We start from the raw sequence: 10,236 nt of genomic DNA on the forward strand, positions 1-10,236 counted from the left end.
TAAAGCGAGTCGTACAAACGTATCCCCTTTACCTCCACCTATAATAACATGTCACCGAAGGTAAAGCGAGCCGTACAACGTATCCCCTTTACCTCCACCTATAATAACATGTCACCGAAGGTAAAGCGAGCCGTACAACGTATCCCCTTTACCTCCACCTATAATAACATGTCACCGAAGGTAAAGCGAGCCGTACAACGTATCCCCTTTACCTCCACCTATAATAACATGTCACCGAAGGTAAAGGCGAGCCGTACAAGGTATCCCCTTTACCTCCACCTATAATAACATGTCACCGAAGGTAAAGCGGAGTCGTACAACGTATCCCCTTTACCTCCACCTATAATAACCTGTCACCGAAGGTAAAGCGAGTCGTACAACGTATCCCCTTTACCTCCACCTATAATAACATGTCACCGAAGGTAAAGCGAGCCGTACAACGTATCCCCTTTACCTCCACCTATAATAACATGTCACCGAAGGTAAAGCGAGCCGTACAAAGGTATCCCCTTTACCTCCACCTATAATAACCTGTCACCGAAGGTAAAGCGAGCCGTACAACGTATCCCTTTACCTCCACCTATAATAACATGTCACCGAAGGTAAAGCGAGCCGTACAACGTATCCCCTTTACCTCCACCTATAATAACATGTCACCGGAAGGTAAAGCGAGCCGTACAACGTATCCCCTTTACCTCCACCTATAATAACATGTCACCGAAGGTAAAGCGAGCCGTACAACGTATCCCCTTTACCTCCACCTATAATAACATGTCACCGAAGGTAAAGCGAGCCGTACAACGGTATCCCCTTTACCTCCACCTATAATAACCTGTCACCGAAGGTAAAGCGAGCCGTACAACGTATCCCCTTTACCTCCACCTATAATAACATGTCACCGAAGGTAAAGCGAGCCGTACAACGTATCCCCTTTACCTCCACCTATAATAACATGTCACCGAAGGTAAAGCGAGCCGTACAACGTATCCCCTTTACCTCCACCTATAATAACATGTCACCGAAGGTAAAGGCGAGCCGTACAACGTATCCCCTTTACCTCCACCTATAATAACATGTCACCGAAGGTAAAGCGAGCCGTACAACGTATCCCCTTTACCTCCACCTATAATAACATGTCACCGAAGGTAAAGCGAGCCGTACAACGTATCCCCTTTACCTCCACCTATAATAACATGTCACCGAAGGTAAAGCGAGCCGTACAACGTATCCCCCTTTACCTCCACCTATAATAACATGTCACCGAAGGTAAAGCGAGCCGTACAAGGTATCCCCTTTACCTCCACCTATAATAACATGTCACCGAAGGTAAAGCGAGCCGTACAACGGTATCCCCTTTACCTCCACCTATAATAACATGTCACCGAAGGTAAAGCGAGCCGTACAACGTATCCCCTTTACCTCCACCTATAATAACATGTCACCGAAGGTAAAGCGAGCCGTACAACGTATCCCCTTTACCTCCACCTATAATAACATGTCACCGAAGGTAAAGCGAGCCGTACAAGGTATCCCCTTTACCTCCACCTATAATAACATGTCACCGAAGGTAAAGCGAGCCGTACAAGGTATCCCCTTTACCTCCACCTATAATAACATGTCACCGAAGGTAAAGCGAGCCGTACAACGTATCCCCTTTACCTCCACCTATAATAACATGTCACCGAAGGTAAAGCGAGCCGTACAACGTATCCCCTTTACCTCCACCTATAATAACCTGTCACCGAAGGTAAAGCGAGCCGTACAACGTATCCCCTTTACCTCCACCTATAATAACCTGTCACCGAAGGTAAAGCGAGCCGTACAACGTATCCCCTTTACCTCCACCTATAATAACCTGTCACCGAAGGTAAAGCGAGCCGTACAACGTATCCCCTTTACCTCCACCTATAATAACATGTCACCGAAGGTAAAGCGAGCCGTACAACGTATCCCCCTTTACCCTCCACCTATAATAACCTGTCACCGAAGGTAAAGCGAGCCGTACAACGTATCCCCTTTACCTCCACCTATAATAACCTGTCACCGAAGGTAAAGCGAGCCGTACAACGTATCCCCTTTACCTCCACCTATAATAACATGTCACCGAAGGTAAAGCGAGTCCGTACAACGGTATCCCCTTTACCTCCACCTATAGTAACATGTCACCGAAGGTAAAGCGAGTCCGTACAACGTATCCCCTTTACCTCCACCTATAATAACATGTCACCGAAGGTAAAGCGAGCCGTACAACGTATCCCCTTTACCTCCACCTATAATAACATGTCACCGAAGGTAAAGCGAGTCCGTACAACGTATCCCCTTTACCTCCACCTATAATAACATGTCACCGAAGGTAAAGCGAGGCCGTACAACGTATCCCCTTTACCTCCACCTATAATAACATGTCACCGAAGGTAAAGCGAGCCGTACAACGTATCCCCTTTACCTCCACCTATAATAACATGTCACCGAAGGTAAAGCGAGCCGTACAACGTATCCCCTTTACCTCCACCTATAATAACATGTCACCGAAGGTAAAGCGAGCCGTACAACGTATCCCCTTTACCTCCACCTATAATAACATGTCACCGAAGGTAAAGCGAGCCGTACAACGTATCCCCTTTACCTCCACCTATAATAACATGTCACCGAAGGTAAAGCGAGCCGTACAACGTATCCCCTTTACCTCCACCTATAATAACATGTCACCGAAGGTAAAGCGAGCCGTACAACGTATCCCCTTTACCTCCACCTATAATAACATGTCACCGAAGGTAAAGCGAGCCGTACAACGTATCCCCTTTACCTCCACCTATAATAACATGTCACCGAAGGTAAAGCGAGCCGTACAAGGTATCCCCTTTACCTCCACCTATAATAACATGTCACCGAAGGTAAAGCGAGCCGTACAACGTATCCCCTTTACCTCCACCTATAATAACATGTCACCGAAGGTAAAGCGAGCCGTACAACGTATCCCCTTTACCTCCACCTATAATAACATGTCACCGAAGGTAAAGCGAGCCGTACAACGTATCCCCTTTACCTCCACCTATAATAACATGTCACCGAAGGTAAAGCGAGCCGTACAACGTATCCCCTTTACCTCCACCTATAATAACATGTCACCGAAGGTAAAGCGAGCCGTACAACGTATCCCCTTTACCTCCACCTATAATAACATGTCACCGAAGGTAAAGCGAGCCGTACAACGTATCCCCTTTACCTCCACCTATAATAACATGTCACCGAAGGTAAAGCGAGCCGTACAACGTATCCCCTTTACCTCCACCTATAATAACATGTCACCGAAGGTAAAGCGAGCCGTACAACGGTATCCCCTTTACCTCCACCTATAATAACCTGTCACCGAAGGTAAAGCGAGTCGTACAACGTATCCCCTTTACCTCCACCTATAATAACATGTCACCGAAGGTAAAGCGAGCCGTACAACGTATCCCCTTTACCTCCACCTATAATAACATGTCACCGAAGGTAAAGCGAGCCGTACAACGTATCCCCTTTACCTCCACCTATAATAACATGTCACCGAAGGTAAAGCGAGCCGTACAACGTATCCCCTTTACCTCCACCTATAATAACATGTCACCGGAAGGTAAAGCGAGTCGTACAACGGTATCCCCTTTACCCTCCACCTATAATAACATGTCACCGAAGGTAAAGCGAGCCGTACAAGGTATCCCCTTTACCTCCACCTATAATAACATGTCACCGAAGGTAAAGCGAGCCGTACAAGGTATCCCCTTTACCTCCACCTATAATAACATGTCACCGAAGGTAAAGCGAGCCGTACAACGTATCCCCTTTACCTCCACCTATAATAACATGTCACCGAAGGTAAAGCGAGCCGTACAAGGTATCCCCTTTACCTCCACCTATAATAACATGTCACCGAAGGTAAAGCGAGTCGTACAACGGTATCCCCTTTACCTCCACCTATAATAACATGTCACCGAAGGTAAAGCGAGCCGTACAACGTATCCCCTTTACCTCCACCTATAATAACATGTCACCGAAGGTAAAGCGAGCCGTACAAGGTATCCCCTTTACCTCCACCTATAATAACATGTCACCGAAGGTAAAGCGAGTCCGTACAACGTATCCCCTTTACCTCCACCTATAATAACATGTCACCGAAGGTAAAGCGAGCCGTACAACGTATCCCCTTTACCTCCACCTATAATAACATGTCACCGAAGGTAAAGCGAGCGTACAACGTATCCCCTTTACCTCCACCTATAATAACATGTCACGAAGGTAAAGCGAGCCGTACAACGTATCCCCTTTACCTCCACCTATAATAACATGTCACCGAGAAGGTAAAGCGAGCCGTACAACGTATCCCCTTTACCTCCACCTATAATAACATGTCACCGAAGGTAAAGCGAGCCGTACAACGTATCCCCTTTACCTCCACCTATAATAACATGTCACCGAAGGTAAAGCGAGCCGTACAACGTATCCCCTTTACCTCCACCTATAATAACATGTCACCGAAGGTAAAGCGAGCCGTACAACGTATCCCCTTTACCTCCACCTATAATAACATGTCACCGAAGGTAAAGCGAGCCGTACAAGCGTATCCCCTTTACCTCCACCTATAATAACATGTCACCGAAGGTAAAGCGAGTCGTACAACGGTATCCCCTTTACCTCCACCTATAATAACATGTCACCGAAGGTAAAGCGAGTCGTACAACGTATCCCCTTTACCTCCACCTATAATAACATGTCTCCGAAGGTAAAGCGAGCCGTACAACGTATCCCCTTTACCTCCACCTATAATAACATGTCACCGAAGGTAAAGCGAGCCGTACAACGTATCCCCTTTACCTGCCACCTATAATAACCTGTCACCGAAGGTAAAGCGAGCCGTACAACGGTATCCCCTTTACCTCCACCTATAATAACATGTCACCGAAGGTAAAGCGAGCCGTACAACGGTATCCCCTTTACCCTCCACCTATAATAACATGTCACCGAAGGTAAAGCGAGCCGTACAACGTATCCCCTTTACCTCCACCTATAATAACATGTCACCGAAGGTAAAGCGAGCCGTACAAGGTATCCCCTTTACCTCCACCTATAATAACATGTCACCGGAAGGTAAAGCGAGTCGTACAACGTATCCCCTTTACCTCCACCTATAATAACATGTCACCGAAGGTAAAGCGAGTCCGTACAACGTATCCCCCTTTACCTCCACCTATAATAACATGTCACCGAAGGTAAAGCGAGCCGTACAACGTATCCCCTTTACCTCCACCTATAATAACCTGTCACCGAAGGTAAAGCGAGCCGTACAACGTATCCCCTTTACCTCCACCTATAATAACATGTCACCGAAGGTAAAGCGAGCCGTACAACGTATCCCCTTTACCTCCACCTATAATAACCTGTCACCGAAGGTAAAGCGAGCCGTACAACGTATCCCCTTTACCTCCACCTATAATAACATGTCACCGAAGGTAAAGCGAGCCGTACAACGTATCCCCTTTACCTCCACCTATAATAACATGTCACCGAAGGTAAAGCGAGCCGTACAACGTATCCCCTTTACCTCCACCTATAATAACCTGTCACCCGAAGGTAAAGCGAGTCGTACAACGTATCCCCTTTACCTCCACCTATAATAACATGTCACCGAAGGTAAAGCGAGTCGTACAACGTATCCCCTTTACCTCCACCTATAATAACATGTCACCGAAGGTAAAGCGAGTCGTACAACGTATCCCCTTTACCTCCACCTATAATAACATGTCACCGAAGGTAAAGCGAGCCGTACAACGGTATCCCCCTTTACCTCCACCTATAATAACATGTCACCGAAGGTAAAGCGAGCCGTACAAGGTATCCCCTTTACCTCCACCCTATAATAACATGTCACCGAAGGTAAAGCGAGCCGTACAAGGTATCCCCTTTACCTCCACCTATAATAACATGTCACCGAAGGTAAAGCGAGCCGTACAACGTATCCCCTTTACCTCCACCTATAATAACCTGTCACCGAAGGTAAAGCGAGCCGTACAAGCGTATCCCCCTTTACCTCCACCTATAATAACATGTCACCGAAGGTAAAGCGAGCCGTACAACGTATCCCCTTTACCTCCACCTATAATAACATGTCACCGAAGGTAAAGCGAGCCGTACAACGTATCCCCTTTACCTCCACCTATAATAACATGTCACCGAAGGTAAAGCGAGCCGTACAACGTATCCCCTTTACCTCCACCTATAATAACATGTCACCGAAGGTAAAGCGAGCCGTACAACGTATCCCCTTTACCTCCACCTATAATAACATGTCACCGAAGGTAAAGCGAGCCGTACAAGGTATCCCCTTTACCTCCACCTATAATAACATGTCACCGAAGGTAAAGCGAGCCGTACAACGTATCCCCTTTACCTCCACCTATAATAACATGTCACCGAAGGTAAAGCGAGCCGTACAACGTATCCCCTTTACCTCCACCTATAATAACATGTCACCGAAGGTAAAGCGAGCCGTACAACGTATCCCCTTTACCTCCACCTATAATAACATGTCACCGAAGGTAAAGCGAGCCGTACAAGGTATCCCCTTTACCTCCACCTATAATAACATGTCACCGAAGGTAAAGCGAGCCGTACAACGGTATCCCCTTTACTCCTCCACCTATAATAACATGTCACCGAAGGTAAAGCGAGTCGTACAACGTATCCCCTTTACCTCCACCTATAATAACATGTCACCGAAGATAAAGCGAGCCGTACAACGTATCCCCTTTACCTCCACCTATAATAACATGTCACCGAAGGGTAAAGCGAGTCCGTACAACGTATCCCCTTTACCTCCACCTATAATAACCTGTCACCGAAGGTAAAGCGAGTCGTACAAGGTATCCCCTTTACCTCCACCTATAATAACATGTCACCGAAGGTAAAGCGAGTCGTACAACGTATCCCCTTTACCTCCACCTATAATAACATGTCACCGAAGATAAAGCGAGCCGTACAACGTATCCCCTTTACCTCCACCTATAATAACCTGTCACCGAAGGTAAAGCGAGCCGTACAACGTATCCCCTTTACCTCCACCTATAATAACATGTCACCGAAGGTAAAGCGAGCCGTACAAGGTATCCCCTTTACCTCCACCTATAATAACCTGTCACCGAAGGTAAAGCGAGTCGTACAACGTATCCCCTTTACCTCCACCTATAATAACATGTCACCGAAGATAAAGCGAGCCGTACAACGTATCCCCTTTACCTCCACCTATAATAACCTGTCACCGAAGGTAAAGCGAGCCGTACAACGTATCCCCTTTACCTCCACCTATAATAACATGTCACCGAAGGTAAAGCGAGTCGTACAACGTATCCCCTTTACCTCCACCTATAATAACCTGTCACCGAAGGTAAAGCGAGTCGTACAACGTATCCCCTTTACCTCCACCTATAATAACATGTCACCGAAGGTAAAGCGAGCCGTACAAGGTATCCCCTTTACCTCCACCTATAATAACATGTCACCGAAGGTAAAGCGGAGTCGTACAACGTATCCCCTTTACCTCCACCTATAATAACATGTCACCGAAGGAGGTAAAGCGAGCCGTACAACGTATCCCCTTTACCTCCACCTATAATAACATGTCACCGAAGGTAAAGCGAGCCGTACAACGTATCCCCTTTACCTCCACCTATAATAACCTGTCACCGAAGGTAAAGCGAGTCGTACAAGGTATCCCCTTTACCTCCACCTATAATAACATGTCACGGAAGGTAAAGCGAGTCGTACAACGTATCCCCTTTACCTCCACCTATAATAACATGTCACCGAAGGTAAAGCGAGCCGTACAACGTATCCCCTTTACCTCCACCTATAATAACATGTCACCGAAGGTAAAGCGAGCCGTACAAGGTATCCCCTTTACCTCCACCTATAATAACATGTCACCCGAAGGTAAAGCGAGCCGTACAACGTATCCCCTTTACCTCCACCTATAATAACATGTCACCGAAGGTAAAGCGAGTCGTACAACGTATCCCCTTTACCTCCACCTATAATAACATGTCACCGAAGGTAAAGCGAGCCGTACAACGTATCCCCTTTACCTCCACCTATAATAACATGTCACCGAAGGTAAAGCGAGCCGTACAAGGTATCCCCTTTACCTCCACCTATAATAACATGTCACCGAAGGTAAAGCGAGCCGTACAACGTATCCCCTTTACCTCCACCTATAATAACATGTCACGGAAGGTAAAGCGAGCCGTACAACGTATCCCCTTTACCTCCACCTATAATAACCTGTCACCGAAGGTAAAGCGAGCCGTACAAGGTATCCCCTTTACCTCCACCTATAATAACATGTCACCGAAGGTAAAGCGAGCCGTACAACGTATCCCCTTTACCTCCACCTATAATAACATGTCACCGAAGGTAAAGCGAGTCGTACAACGTATCCCCTTCACCTCTCACCTATAATAACCTGTCACCGAAGGTAAAGCGAGTCGTACAACGTATCCCCTTTACCTCCACCTATAATAACATGTCACCGAAGGTAAAGCGAGCCGTACAACGTATCCCCTTTACCTCCACCTATAATAACATGTCACCGAAGGTAAAGCGAGCCGTACAAGGTATCCCCTTTACCTCCACCTATAATAACATGTCACCGAAGGTAAAGCGAGCCGTACAACGTATCCCCTTTACCTCCACCTATAATAACATGTCACCGAAGGTAAAGCGAGCCGTACAACGTATCCCCTTTACCTCCACCTATAATAACATGTCACGGAAGGTAAAGCGAGCCGTACAACGTATCCCCTTTACCTCCACCTATAATAAACATGTCACCGAAGGTAAAGCGAGCCGTACAACGTATCCCCTTTACCTCCACCTATAATAACATGTCACCGAAGGTAAAGCGAGTCGTACAACGTATCCCCTTTACCTCCACCTATAATAACATGTCACCGAAGGTAAAGCGAGCCGTACAACGTATCCCCTTCACCTCCACCTATAATAACCTGTCACCGAAGGTAAAGCGAGTCGTACAACGTATCCCCTTTACCTCCACCTATAATAACATGTCACCGAAGGTAAAGCGAGCCGTACAACGTATCCCCTTTACCTCCACCTATAATAACATGTCACCGAAGGTAAAGCGAGTCGTACAACGTATCCCCTTTACCTCCACCTATAATAACATGTCACCGAAGGTAAAGCGAGCCGTACAACGTATCCCCTTTACCTCCACCTATAATAACATGTCACCGAAGGTAAAGCGAGCCGTACAACGTATCCCCTTTACCTCCACCTATAATAACATGTCACCGAAGGTAAAGCGAGCCGTACAACGTATCCCCTTTACCTCCACCTATAATAACATGTCACCGAAGGTAAAGCGAGTCGTACAACGTATCCCCTTTACCTCCAACTATAATAACCTGTCACCGAAGGTAAAGCGAGCCGTACAACGTATCCCCTTTACCTCCACCTATAATAACATGTCACCGAAGGTAAAGCGAGCCGTACAACGTATCCCCTTTACCTCCACCTATAATAACATGTCACCGAAGGTAAAGCGAGCCGTACAAGGTATCCCCTTTACCTCCACCTATAATAACATGTCACCGAAGGTAAAGCGAGCCGTACAACGTATCCCCTTTACCTCCACCTATAATAACATGTCACCGAAGGTAAAGCGAGCCGTACAACGTATCCCCTTTACCTCCACCTATAATAACATGTCACCGAAGGTAAAGCGAGCCGTACAAACGTATCCCCCTTTACCTCCACCTATAATAACATGTCACCGAAGGTAAAGCGAGTCGTACAACGTATCCCCTTTACCTCCAACTATAATAACCTGTCACCGAAGGTAAAGCGAGCCGTACAACGTATCCCCTTTACCTCCACCTATAATAACATGTCACGGAAGGTAAAGCGAGCCGTACAACGTATCCCCTTTACCTCCACCTATAATAACCTGTTACCGAAGGTAAAGCGAGCCGTACAACCTATCCCCTTTACCTCCACCTATAATAACCTGTCACCGAAGGTAAAGCGAGTCGTACAAGGTATCCCCTTTACCTCCACCTATAATAACCTGTCACCGAAGGTAAAGCGAGCCGTACAACGTATCCCCTTTACCTCCACCTATAATAACATGTCACCGAAGGTAAAGCGAGCCGTACAACGTATCCCCTTTACCTCCACCTATAATAA

Source organism: Eleutherodactylus coqui, unplaced genomic scaffold, assembly GCF_035609145.1.
Source record: "Eleutherodactylus coqui strain aEleCoq1 unplaced genomic scaffold, aEleCoq1.hap1 HAP1_SCAFFOLD_372, whole genome shotgun sequence".
NCBI classification, from domain to species: domain Eukaryota; kingdom Metazoa; phylum Chordata; class Amphibia; order Anura; family Eleutherodactylidae; genus Eleutherodactylus; species Eleutherodactylus coqui.